At 39.3% G+C, this 13,196-nt stretch overlaps 1 pseudogene; it reads right to left on the reverse strand.

The window, feature by feature from the left end:
• Positions 1–982: 982 nt before the first annotated feature.
• Positions 983–3,383, reverse strand: LOC141498682 (large neutral amino acids transporter small subunit 1 pseudogene; annotated as a pseudogene).
• Between the last annotated feature and the right edge of the window lie 9,813 nt (positions 3,384–13,196).

Here is a 13,196-nt window from a genome sequence, read left to right on the forward strand (position 1 = left end):
TCTAATAATTCCTTTTTTAGGAATTAAAAAAAAATTTAAAATTTTTTTTGAGTCTAATAATTCTTAAATTAGCTCTCCTTAATCTGTTTTCTAGGTAAGTTATTTTTTCCAGTGAGATAGTTTATATTTTCTCCAATTGTTTATTCTTTTGATTTTGTTTTATTTTTTTGATGTCTCATGGTATTATTAGCTTCCACTTGTAAAATTCTAATTTTAAGAAGTTATTTTCATCAGTGAAATGTTGTATCTCTCTTTTTCATTTGGCCAATTCTTTTTTTGTACTTCTTTTACAAATTATCAAATGTCTTTTCATTATCGTCTTCCCTTGCTCTCATTTCTTTAGCCAGTCTGTCCTTTACCACTCTTATTTGATTTTTTAGGCTTTTGCAAGGCAAATGGGGTTAAGTGGCTTACCCAAGGCCACACAGCTAGGTAATTATTAAGTATCTGAGGTTGGATTTAAACTGAGGTACTCCTCACTCCAGGGCCAGTGCTCTATCCACTGTGCCACCTAGCCACCCCTCTTATGTGATTTTTTTTATTTTTTTTTAATTTTTTTTAATCTAGCTTCCTTTATGAGAATTAAAAAAAAAACAAAAACCAACAAACCAATATCATTGTACGAAAACATATGAGGACAGATGCAGACCCTCAGAGGGGAATCAGTGCAACTCCCCATTTAAAATCAACGTTATATCAAGTCCCAGTAGTTCTGTCCCCTTGTGCCCTGGAGTGCAAGTTAGCCCCCTTCTCCATGATCTACAAGACCACTGGAGAAGGGTTGACAAAAGAGTGTGGCTTGAACTGGGATCATTGTGTTGGAACCATTCAGAGGTACATGGGTACAGTTGGCAGCATTGAAAAAATAATATTCTCACTTGTAAAAAAGAAATCATATCGCCGGCATCTACTAGACTGGACTTTAAGTTAAAATAAAATAAAATGAAGCAAAATAATTTCCTCAAAATAACAACTAGCTTGCATTCACAAATCCAAAGTCTTAATGACAAATTCAGCATGTTCCCTGGTCACTCCTGGAGTCCTGAGGAGGGAGGCAGGAGAGGTTGTTTGTACCACAGATTTAACTGTCAAAGACCCTCAGCTGCCTGCTTTGATGTCTTCTGGAGGGGTGGTGTGTTCTTTCCAAGGAATATTGGGGGTTCTCTCTCCTCGGGTCACTACCTTTCAGGACTCTTGTGGAACCACCTCCATTAGCTTGTGGAACAGGACCGTCGTGCAGAAGATGCCCTGAAGCAACCACTTGGGTTTGTTTTGTCACCAGACACCAATGAAGTAAATAGGAATTCCTGTGAGGATGATGACAAAGCCAATCGCACACTCCACCGGAGTTTTCCAGAAAGAGACGACTATCAGGAACAGGCAGGCCATGATGAAAAATATGGCTAACATGAGGTTCACCTTTATGGGCCTGTGCAATTCTGGCTTCTTAAAGCGGAGCCACATCATCCCGATGATGGCCAGGGCTACACAAAGCCAGTTGAAGAAACCAAAGAAGTTGATGATGGAGAAGATGTCGTTGGAGAAGGCGTAGAGCAGGGTCATGGCGCACGTGAATATGAGGGATAGCACAGGAGTCAGGTTCTTGGGGTGGATCATGGAAAGAATAGAAGGAAGGTGGCCCTCCCTGGAGCCTACAAAGAACAACCTGGAGGAGGTGAAAAGGGAGCCGTTGACTGATCTGAAGCACGACAAGCCCACGAAGACAGGGATGATCCAGGACATGACACCCAAGTGATAGTTTCCAAAGTCCACAGCTACGGCTTCTGAACTCAGCATCTGCTCGGTGGACAAGGTGGTGAAGTAGGTCAGGTTTGTCAGGACGTACACTAGTGTGTGACCAGGGGAAGCTAAATGATGATAGCCAGAGGCAAATTTCTGTAAGGGTTTATCATCTCCTCTGTGACAAAATTCAAATAATTCCAGCCACCGTAGGCAAAGAGGCTGCTGTATAACGCCAACACTATATTCCCAACATCTAAGTTGGTGCCTTCAAATGAGAACTAGGGACTCAAATTGGAGACCTCACCTTTCCCAATTTGAATGAAGCCAAGGAGAATGATCAAAGCCAAAGCCAGTAGTTTTGCTGCAGCAAATGCATCCTGGACCTGTGTGGTGGCCTTCACGCTGTAACAATTCACTGCTGTGAGAAACAGCACGCAGAGGCAGGCCCGGGCAGCTGGGGAAGAGCGACTTGAGCAGGTAGGTGGCGAAGACGAGAGCCACGATGTACTGCGACGAGGGCCGGATGATGAGCAGCTCCACCCAGAGCTTGAGGAAGGCCGGCAGCGGCCCGTAGACCTCCAGCACGTAGGCGTAGTCGCCGCCGGACTTGGTGATGGTGGTGCCCAGCTCGGCGTAGCACAGAGCACCCGCGATGGAGAAGGCGCCACAGGCGGCCCATACCACCAGCACCAGGCTGGGCGAGCCGGGCTCGAGCACGCCGGTGGGCGCCACGAAGATGCCCGAGCCGATGATGGTGCCCAGGATGATGGACCGCAGTATCTTCTCCCGGGCCGCCGAGTCCTCCTGGGGCCCCGGGCTGGGGGTGGCAGGCCGCGGTGGCGGGGGTGCGGCAGCGGGGGCACGGTGCTACTGCAGCGAGGGGGCAATGCGGTGGCTGGAGCAGAGCAGCGGCGCGGGGCGGGGAGGAGCCACGGAGGGAGGGCAGGGGCCCGGGGCGCGGCTGCGGCAGCCCTTATTTGATTTTAAAAATCATTTTTGTCTCTTCCAGGAATTCTTCTGCTTTTGTCCAATTCACATTTTTTTTCTTTGTAGCTTTGCCTGTACTTGTTTTGACACCATTGATTTATGAATTTGTATTGATATTTCATGTCACTCTAATACCCTTCTTTAATGTGGTCCTTTTTTGTTATTGCTTGTTCACTTTTCCAGACCATGACTTGACTTTGAACTTTACTTTTAAGTTTGACTTTGTACCCAGAATGAGGGATCCATGAGGGATGACTATCCCAAACTTCAGGGTTTTTTTTTGTAACACTGTTTTCTTGAGTTCTGTATTTGGGTTTTGGAAGTTGTCAGTGCCTCCAAGGATGCGTGATTGAGGGAAAGATGTTATTTGTCTCTTGGTCTACACTCTGGTCCTTACTCAGGATGAGAACCTGATCCTATTCCTCATGGTCCCTGCTACTTTGGGTCTGAAAGTAGTTTTGCTACTCCAGGTCTTTGCTCTCTTTCTATCAGAAATGATATTACTCTTAAGACTCCTCTCTCTCTTGTCTGAAAATGCTCTTCTCTGCCCTTGAACTGGGACCCATAAGTAGAGAAAAGCAACGGAATAGTCAAACCATACATTCAATGATAGCACAAGGGGCCTCTGGAATCTCTTTCTGACCAGTTACCATGTCCACTTACTAACTCAGCCTTGAGAGCTCCTGGAGTTACCGCTGCTACGTTCATCACTTAAGTCCACCAAAACTTACAGCGCCATGTCACAGATCTCTTTTGTCGACTTCCTTAGTTCTCTTGGGTTGGAAGAATATCTATTCTGATCTTTTGTTTGCTTTGCCGCTCTACACTTCAATTTCAGACATTATTTTCTTTTATTTTATTTTACTCAGATTTTTGCAAGGCAAATGGGGTTAAGTGACTTGCCCAAGGCCACACAGCTAGGTAATTATTAAGTGTCTGAGACCGAATTTGAACCCAGGTACTCCTGATCCAAGGCAGGTGCTTTATCCATTATGCCACCTAGCCGCCACCAGACATTATTTTAATAATGTTTGGAGAGGAATGTTGAGAGAGCTTGGCTGAGTGTTTTCTCTACTCCTCCATCTTGGCTTTGCCCTGCAAATATCCCAATGGTACGATCAAGGTATCATTTCCAGTGTTAGCAGGAGGTGTAATTAAGGAAGGCTACTGTATACTCTTATTGTAAATACATGAATTCGAGAAGCTTTAGGAAATTGCCCTGCTTGGCTCTCTTGAGAGATACTCCTTTCCTTTGATCTTTGGCCGACAAAACTGGAGGAAATACAGCTAGTTGTCAATTGGACAATAAATGAGAACATACATGTGTTGCATTTGAACATAGTTACATACTTTGTAAAACTTTTTTTTTCAGATGGAATAATTACAATTCATTTACAAACTTCTCCAAAAATCCTAGCAGGTGTATAATATTTGAAGGAAACAAGTAGATCAGTACTCATTGACTTCACGTCAAGACAGCAAACATGTTTTGTAATTAAGTATTAACATTCTGCCATTTAAAGACAACGTCTACTCTTTGCATTCTTGTTATTTCAGTAGACAACAATGGAAGGAGAAACTATTGCTTATACGGGTTTGTTGCAACACCTCGTAGATAATTTCCTTAGAGAATGAACCTGGGCTCTAAAAGAAAAAAAAATAATCATTGCTTTTTTTCTGGGTAGGAATTTGAATGGCATTCCTGTATTGGAAATGTTTGGAGGGGTAATTACTGTGTTTTTAAATTACAAAGTATTATAGTCCTGGAAACAATTCAATAGTTATGTTTGAAGGCATTCCAATCAAATTGAGTACATAAAATATTTTAGGGATTACACGACTCTTTGATTTGCACCAATCTGGAGCAAATTTTGAAAGTTCCTTCCCTTCCATGACTTAGACTTTCAAGGCTCATTGCTTATGTGAGACACTAAGCCACTTTTATGGATTAGGATAACTTTAGCAGCCATCAACTCATTAGGCAGAAATTATAACCTGTTTAAGGAACAAGTTAAGTATATACACAGAGAGTCAGTCAAAATGCATGTACCAATTTGAAGTAATTTTGAGACAGTGATATATAAAACTACCCCCAAAGCTTGAAGACTTTTAATTGATTCACTTTTGTGGACTCAAGGAAGATCTTCATGGATGAAAAGTTAATTTGCTGTTAGAAATGTCAGGTGACAGGAAAGACAAGGCACATTAATGACAAAGAGGACAATAGAGTAGAAGCATTTGGGAAGATTATAAACCCAATTGGACCAGAAAGGAGAGTATATTTGAGCCAACTAGTTCCCTGAAGGATTTTAATCTTTAATCAAGAATTAAGAGAAATGAACATTGTCATTTTTTTCAGGTTGTTTTTTTTTTTTTGTGAGGCAAATGGGGATAAGTGACTTGCCCAAGGCCACACAGCTAGGTAATTATTAAGTGTCTGAGGTCGGATTTGAACCCAGGTACTCCAGACTCCAGGGCTGGTGCTTTATCCACTGCGCCACCTAGCCACCCCATTGTCATATTTAAAGCTACTTTGGAGGGCCTTCTGAGAATGCTTGCATATCAGAAATAATTCAATGACAAATCAACAGCTGTATAGATGATTGGAATCACTGTCTCCTATAGAGATTGTTCCACTTTGATTTCTTTAGATGGATAGTTGAGGGTTGAATCATTGCCTCCTCTGCCATAGAATTTATAGCTGGAAGATGTCTTAAAGATAATCTGTTTCAGTTGCCTCATTTTACAAATGAGTAAACTGAAATACAGAGAGGGAAAATGACTTGACTAGGGTCTCAAGGTAGTAAGGAGCCAAGGTGGGATTCAAACCAAGGCTTAACACAAAAGTCAGTCTGGGTAACCCTTAGGTGCTGAATTGGATGATCCCTTGCAGATTCTGACATTCTGTGATTATATGAATCTAAATCTGTATTCATGCTCTCTTCTTTCCTTCTTTCCTCCCTCCCTTCCTTCCTTCCTTCCTTCCATCCTTCCATCCTTCCTCCTTCCCTCCCTCCCTTCCTTCCTTCATCCTTTCTCTCTCTCATAGATATATAACACACATAACATATCTACTTTATATATATATATATATATATATATATATATATATATGCCATACCTATAACGTATACATTATATATTGCTGCCATTTTAGGGAAAATAAAGCAAGACGACTTACTTGATGGAGCTTGTTAAGAACTAGCCACCAATTCAACTTGAAAGGTGAATATTATTTATCGAAGTTTTGTTGACTTCCTAATCCCTCCACAACTCAGTACATACAATATTAATATGCTAAAAAGACATTCTGCTTCTGATGAAAAATCAGGCTGTATTATTGGGTGAAAGCAGGGGGGAAGCAGATCACATTTAGCTGCTGCTTGACTTCAAAAATGCAAAACACGCAACAAGCTGTGTTTGATTTCAAAGAAAAATCTAAATAAAACTCTGTTCTTTTGATGGATTGTTTACAATAGTGAATGCAGAAATTGCTCCAGCAGTTGGACCATCATAGTGCACATTTGGACCCAAACCAGTTTAATGACAGTCCTTTGACCATTTGGGGGAAAAATGAAAGAAAAAAATTGCCCTCTAGATTCCCATGAGGGGTGGGGGTGGTTAAGATGCTCACCATGTAAAAAAATAGCTTATTGAGAGATAGGTTAATTTAAAAAAATAGCACCTAGCAAACCATATACACCAAACCCTCTTGGAACTAAAAACTATCTTAAGTTGGTGATGCATTCATTCATTCCTCACCTCATTTACATTAATGTAATCACGGGAAAGCTAGCTAAATGGAGTGTACCTAGGAAACAGCAGTAAAAAGCCCCGAAGCTGTATTCCAAAGGTTCAAGTTTAGTAGTTTTAGAGGTGGGCACTTTAGGAAATTGCCAACAGTTCAACAAATACCTTGATTATCTTGAACTCTTAATAGTAATTTTTATGAAAAGATGAAAATTACATATCTGCCCAAATCTCAGACTTCAAGACCATAATGAATAATGCCTACATTGTATTTGAACAACTTTGGAAACACTCATTTCAACACCAAGTTGAGTTGAGTGGGGAGTGGGTGGCTGAGGAGGCCAAGTAAATGACAGAAGGGCAATTTTTAATCATTTCTCTTCACCTGATATTCTGCTATTTGCTTACTTTGAGAGGCAGAAGATGGAATGTCATAGTATCATTACCTTTTATTAAAGTCTTTTTTTCATTCCTTTGGAAATTAACTATTCTGTTTCAGTGACATGGATCATTTCTGGATTGCACAGTTCAAAGAAAAGGAGGAAAAAATGAACTCTAATTTGATTTGATTGAGCTATTTATTTGTTTGTTTTGCGTTTGTCTGTTTTTAGCTTTCATTATCCTCCATATGAATCAATGTGCTAAGTCAAATCCCTCTTCAAATTTGCTTTGAATAAAAGATGAGCCACTGAGGCCAAGGTCCACCTGCACTGCTCACATGAGCTATACCTATAGGGTCCTGTATACGTTATTTACAAAACAGAGTCATCACTATGGTAGAAACTTAAGCCATCAAGACCAAGTTGTTCTGTCAAACTATTGATACCTATGACAAAGATATGGCAAGCAACTAGTCTTAAACCAAATCACAGTCACCAGAATAACACTCAGCTATTTTACAGAAATAACCCTCATGCCAAATTTCAAATGAGTGTGAGGAATGAGAAAGAGAAAAAAATCCAACAACCCCCCAGCAACTAATAAGTGAGAAAGACACCTTGATAGGCACTTGGAATACAAAGACATTATGAAAACAAAGGGCTACCACCTTCCCTCCCCACCAAGGTTCCTTAGTTGAAGTAAAAGGAATGGAATTTTGTTCCCTAATCACTACTGATCTCTTTTTTTGATTTGCACCATTTTAACAGGACATCAAGTTTGCCAAGAGAGGTGGGCATTTCAATAAAATCACTGTCTTTGATAAGCAGTTGCTTCTTTTTGCTGCTCTGACTTGTGCATTATATCCAAAACGATGGTCTTTCTAGAGATACACTATGTCAATAAGTAAAGTATCTATGTTGTGTCAATATGGAAACTACTTCCACCTAGACAACTCTCAAACCACTTAAAATATATAGTTTGAGAGTGTCTTGCCCAATTGGTAGAAGTTAGTAAAACTCAGAAATAGGATTTGAATCCAGGTATTGCTACTTCTAAGAACAGTGTCCTGTTCATTAGTTGAGTCCTTGGGTCTACACTACTACTTCATAATAAAAGACAACCTTTTAAAGCCAATTCAGTATCATACAGAGAGACAAACAGATAAGTAAAGAATTCATTAAATATTTTCAATATCCCTGGCAAAGTGTTTTAGCACTGGAGACAAAAATATGATAAAGCAAGATAGCTTGTTCCCAGGAAACTTAAATTCCAGAGAAGGAAAACAATAGGAGCTCAAAAGTAGTGGACAAGAAGTGACATGGGGGCCTAGTTCTGGGCAAAATAAGAGGGATGTTCACCAGGAGAGTCTTTAACCACAGGGAAGGAAGCCAGAGGTCCTCTGGGAAGGTAAAGGAGAACAATGACTGAAGGGTAGGCATTAGGGTGAGGAGATGGTTAAGAAGCACCTTAGGGCCCTGCCAAATAGACCATGGCTCTGAAAATTACATTTTATCATAAGAGAACAATCAGACCCAGTTTTCTCCTTTAGACAAAAGGGGAATTGGTTTTTATGCTGAGCTCTAATGGTCTCTTCCACCTCTTACCTTCTGTGGTCTAAGGTCCCTTTGAGTCCACCAATAAAAATCTGGGGCAAGGAAAAAATTCCTAAACATTAAATTTTCTCAACAGTGTAATGGGTTGTTTTTATATTTTATTTACTTATTTTTCCAACTATATGCAACAGAAGTTTTTACTAAACATTATTTATTGCAAGATTTTGAATTTTACATTTTCCCCCCTCCCCTTGACAGAAAGCAATCTGATATAGGCTCTACATCTATAACCATGCTAAACAATAGAGTGATCATGTTATAAGAGCAGAATCAAATTCAAATGGAAAAAAAGAAAATATTAGAAAAAAATGACATAATACATAAGACAACTTTTTTAAAAAAATTGAAGATAATAGTCTTTTGGTCTTCATTTAAACTTCATTAAACAATTCCTTCTCTATGGCTGTGAATGGTATTTTCCATCTTAAGTCTTTTAAAATTGTCTTTGATTCTTGTACTGCTGAAATGAACAAGTCCATCAGAGTTGATCATCACCCCATATTGTTTGGGTGTCTAATGTTCTGGTTCTGCTCATTTCGCTCCACATAAATTCATGCAAGTCTTTCCTCTTTTCTGAAATTGCATCCCTCAATATTTCTTATAGAACAAGTGTTCCATCACTTACATTTACCACAATTTGTTCAGTCATTCCTCAAGATAAGGGCATCTTTTAAACTTCCATTTTTTCACTGCTACAAATGGAGTTGATAGGAGTATTTTTGTACATGTGAAATTTTTACCCCTTTTCCCAATCTCTTCAGGATACAGACCCAGTAGTGGTATTGCTAGATCAAAGGGGATGCACATTTTTATTGCTCTTTGGACATGTAATGGGATGTTTTGAGGAGTTCCATAGCCACGTATAAAAAGCCTATTAGGCACTATGTATTATACTAATCAGTTTTTATAAATGTCTCATTTGATGCTCACTCACAGCAACCCTGTTCTCATTTTACAAGACTCAGGTTAGGTGACTTGTCCATGGTTGCAGAGATAGTATGTTTCTGGAGCCTAATTTTGAAGTCAGGTCTTCCTGACTTCAGGACCCAGTTCTCTGTGCACTAGGCCCCCAATTACTATGGGAAACATGGGTTCCCACTCACTAGAATGTCTCTATTTAGAGGCTGGATGGTCATTTGTGAGATGTCACAGATGAAATTCTTGTTCAGAGGTGAAATGGACTAAATTACAGTAGCATTTCTTTCAACCTCAGAGATTCTTGATCAAGGCAGATTTTTATGTGTGGTTAATATGCCACATACAATTGGATTCAGCTAGGAGAGTCTTTTCTTTCAAACTTCTGGGGTGGAATGAGAAAAGAAAATGGAATGGTTTTCTTCTCTATATGCCATTCTCTAGTGAGGGTTAGATGATATCCCCATTAGAAGGGATCTGAGAAGCTAGCTAATTCAAATTGGGCCACTTACAAGAATCTCTACTGCAGCATCCTTAAGAGGACATCCAGGGGCAGCTAGGTGGTGTAATGAGTGGACAGAGCACTAGTGCTGGAGTCAAGAGGACCTGAGTTCATATCTGACCTCAAAAGCTTAATAATTACCTAGCTGTGTGACCGTGGGCAAGTCACTTAACCCCATTGCATTGCAAAATAAAAGAAGACAGTCTCTTATTGATGACTGTAAATGAGAGGGTACACAGTCCTTCTCCAGGCAGCTTGTTCTACTTCTGAATGGCTGAAATTGTTTGCATTTTTGGTGTGTTTTGGAAGTAACAGGGAACTCAGGCCTCCAATTCCATATTAGCAATGTTCACCTAACTGTACAAGAACAGTGATTGTGACCTGCACATTGCTCTCAGTTTACTCCTCTGTAAAATGAGGCATTCAGACTAGCTGGCCTCCAAAGGCCTTTTGCCTTTAAATTTACAGTTCAGAATTCAAGAGTTGGAAGGGATTTCCAAGGTCATCTAGCCAAAACCCTTTGATTTTACAGAGGAAAAAACCAAGGTAGAGAGATGCAGTCTATCAAAGGTCATAAAATCAGTAAACTTAGTATCAAAGGGTGGCATCTGAACTCAAATCTTCAGATGTGAGAAGTAGCATTCCTTCTACTGTACCATGGCACCTACCTGATGTGGTCCCATGTAGGAGGTTACCTCGAATGGCCTTTCCATCTCTAAATCTATGATACTGTAAATAGAGATGCACAAAGGAGACTAGAGAGAAGGAAGAACAAGGGAGAAAGGAGCCATAAGACCTAGAAAGTGATTGGGCACCTGATTAGAAGGGGAATGAGCTCAAGAGAGCCAGAGTACTATTTCCTTTGCTCTACTCCACACCTCAAGCCCTGTATTTCTTCTAGCTCCCCATAGGCTTTTAATGGTTTAGTCAGTGATGCTTTCACTTGTGTGATTGGTTTAATGAGCTGTGAAGAACTGGAAAAAGCAACTTTTTGGTAGCACTGCATGCATTGATACAGCAACAGAGAGACCTTTGGAGCTATATAAAGATAACGGCATTGAATTGCAGCCAAGGTAACGTTTTCCCCCATATCAGTCTTGAGTCAGAATCTTGCCAACAGATCTTGGTATTAAGACTTTCTTTCAAACTGAAACATGTACCAGCCAAATACGAAATCCCTGGATGACATCAGGGCTTGAGGGGTTTAGCTAAGCATCTCATGAATACAGCAAGTTCTTCCTGAAGAAAGAGTTTAGGGGAGAGATTGGAATCGAAGATGGGTTGTAATAATAATAATAATAATAATAATAATAATAATAATAATGACTTCTTTTCTCTGGTTCTATATGTGGTCAAAGTGCTTTCTGGACATTGTACCATTTGATCTTTACAACCATACTTTAAGTTTTGAAAATATTACCATTCCTGCCTCCCTCAGGATTGAAGAGCCAAAAATATTGCCATTCATGCCTCCTTCAGGACTGCAGATCCAGAACCCCCAAACAATAGCTGTTGCCAGCAGTGCTAAAGTAGGTACCAACTTCTATCTAGTTTGAAGACTACTTATTTATAGATTATAATATTTGTACTGAAATTAGTCCATTAAGTGAAGACCTTTTTAGAGATCTCCTAACAAAGACTGGATGACCAGTTGTTGGAGACATTATAGAAGGGGTCCCTTCTTTCCTCCGGGGCAGATGCTACTGGATTGCCTCAATATTGGCACTTCCACTTGCATGAAGTAATGCTGAGTGAATTGAGCAGAACCAGAAGAATATTATAGACACTAACAGCAACAGTGCAGGATAATTAGCTATGATGGACTTGCTCACGTCAGCAGTACAATTAATAATCAAAGACAATTCTAAAAGATTTCTGATGGAAAATACTATCCACTACCCAGAGAGTCTGAATGCAGACCAAATCTCACTATTTTCAATTTTTAAAAGGAGTCTTATGTATTATTTTTTTCTCACAAATTTTTCCTAATCTGATTTGATTCAGTTTTACATGTACAATCTATATTAGATTGCTTAATGCCAGGGGAAGGGGGAGGGAAAGGACTAAGTGAGAAAAATGTAAAACTCAAAGCCTTGCATAAAATGATTTTGAAAACCATCTTTGCATGTAGTTGGAAAAATAAAAAGACCACTCATGAAATATATAAAGAAAAAAAGAAATGGACACTTCCAACTCAAAGATTTTCTAATTCCATAGTTGTCAAAGAATGAAAAGTGCCAGAGCCAGAAGAGACCTTGATATGGCAAGGTCATCTCTAGCTATATCTCTGTCAATAACTTTTGATTCATTTTCCATGCTTTTAGGTGATTCTGAATCAGAAATTCCACTAGTTAGTGAATTTCCAACAGTTACAACAGTGAATTTGCAACAGTTATCCCTACTATGCAGATGAGGAAATTGAGATTGTGAAAAAGGGCCAATTAAAGTTAGCTTACTAAGAAAGCAGCATTCAGACCTCAAGTTTTCTAACTCCAAGTCTAATGCATTCTTTCCCCTTAACTGGGTTGTCATGAAAAGTATATGGATGGGTTCTGCATGCTTAAACGTTTGAATGTGAGAAATCCAGTTTTGTTGATTAACAAACAATTCCAATCTCAGGAGTTCCACATTTCATATCATATGCAAAATTTGGCTTTTGCTTTTTGTTTATTTGTAAGTGTATTCTCTTATGTGTAGAAAAACAGTTTAAATACTTTTTAAAATGTTGGGTAACTTGAACATAAATAATTTTTGCACAACATTAGTCTGAAAAGTTGTCTGAAGCAATCGGAAACATATGGTGTCATTTTGCAAGCTTCAAAACACAATGAAACCCAGTCGATGCTAATTTGAGAGAACACAATTCTCTACCTGAGCTTCAAGTTCCAATTAATTTTTTGCAAAACATGAATTCAGAGTGGCTGCATTTTTTAAATCTTGTAGATCTCAAAGTAGGGCAAATATTAATGTCAAACCTCAATCACTATTGTTTGCAGAGTAGTGACTTTCATTTAGTTATAATAGCATACCAAGGAAATTCATCTTCCAGAGAGAACAGGAACAAATCTCATTAAAGTCAATGGATTTGCAAGGATGTATCTGAAGACTGATTTTGGTCAAATTCTACTAAATTCTCAGTATAAGCATGGGGGAGAGAAGGAAGATAATAGAGAAATAGATTAAATTATATGAGTAAATTTATCAAGAAAATATGAAAGGTCAAATGCCCTAGACTGGTAAATGAAAAGAAAATATTTTCTGTTGACCTCAATGACCACTTAGTTCATTAGTTGAGAAATGTTGCT

The sequence above is a fragment of the Macrotis lagotis genome, chromosome X, assembly GCF_037893015.1.
Source record: "Macrotis lagotis isolate mMagLag1 chromosome X, bilby.v1.9.chrom.fasta, whole genome shotgun sequence".
In the NCBI taxonomy this organism is placed as follows: Eukaryota; Metazoa; Chordata; class Mammalia; order Peramelemorphia; family Peramelidae; genus Macrotis; species Macrotis lagotis.